This window comes from Otolemur garnettii, unplaced genomic scaffold, assembly GCF_000181295.1.
Source record: "Otolemur garnettii isolate 467f Iridium unplaced genomic scaffold, OtoGar3 scaffold00015, whole genome shotgun sequence".
Taxonomy (NCBI): Eukaryota; Metazoa; Chordata; class Mammalia; order Primates; family Galagidae; genus Otolemur; species Otolemur garnettii.
The window spans coordinates 26095566-26096983 of record NW_003852410.1 but is presented as its reverse complement, the minus strand read 5'-3'; positions in this window follow the sequence as shown (position 1 = coordinate 26096983).

The window sequence follows — 1418 nt, the reverse complement described above, 5'->3', positions numbered from 1 at the left end:
GGAGCTGGAAAATGTTCTTCTTAGCAAAGTATCTCAAGAATGGAAGAAAAAGTATCCAGTGTACTCAGTCCTATTATGAAACTAATTTATAGCTTTCATATGAAAGCTATAACATAATTATAGTATAAGAATATGGGGGAGGGGCGGGGGGAGAAGGGTGGAGGGGTGAAGGGAGGGTGATTGGTGGGATCACCTCTATGGTTTATCTTACAAGGGTACAAGTGACTCTTTCTAAAAGTAGAATATAAACGTCTTAACACAATAACAAAGAAAATGACATGAAGGCTATGTTGACCAGTTTGATGAATATATTTCAAATTGTATATGAAAACACCACACTGTACCCCATGATTGCATTAATGTACACAGCTATCATTTAAAAAAAAAGTGAATAGGATCCTCAATAGACTAATTAATCATCCCCTTGATTAGCTTATACTATATGGCAAAAGTGATGGCTCACTTTTGAGACATATCATTTTGATGTCTGAAGACTCCTTCATAGCCAACTGTAGGAGGATTCTTCTGCTGGTTTTGAGTAAGAAAGCTGCCATATTGTAATGGGGCCATGTGGCTTGGACCTCTGAGAGCAACCCTTGGCTAATAGCAGGTAAGAAGACTGTCAGTCCTACAACCACAAGGACCTGCATTTTGCTCGTAACCTGAAAAAGCTTGGCAGAGGAGCCCTAGCTCCATGAGAAAGCCTGATGCACAATTGATTTTAGCTTGATGAGACCTTGAGCAGAGGACCCAGCTATGTGGCGCCCCAACTTGGGACCTCTAAGACTGAAATAATGAGTATGTATTGTTTTAAGCTGCTAAATCTGAAATGATTTTGTTAGCACTTGGCATCTTCTCTTATTGCCTTCTCATATTCCGTCTGAGTAACTAGGCTTACCGTTTGGCACTCCCAGAGCCCTTGTGTTATATGCCCCCACCTCACCTGAATTGAGGGTTGTAAATACCAGCTGGGAACATGGCAGGGCCACTGCCAGGTCACTTTTGTGCTCTAGCACTGGAAACAGTGTCTAATGTGTATGAGCTGCTCTGTAATTGGTTGTAGAATGAATGTAAAGGCATCTGTGTGGTATGTCTGTAATGTTTTATTTTATATTTCATTTCATTTCATTTTATTTTATTTAAGACACAGTCTTACTCTGTTGCCCTAGGTAAAGTGCCAGGGAGTCATCTTAGCTCACAGCAACCTCAATCTTTTGGGTTCAAGAGATCCTCTGGACTCAGCCTTCCCATGACAATGCCTGTTAGTCTTTCCATTGTTAGTAGAGGGGGTCTTGGTCTTGCTCAGGCTGGTCTTGAACTCCTGAGCTCAAGCAGTCCACCTCCCTTGGTTTCCCAGAGTACTAGGCTTATAAACCTGAGCTACCCGCTGGCCATGTAAAATTTTTTTTTTTTTTTTT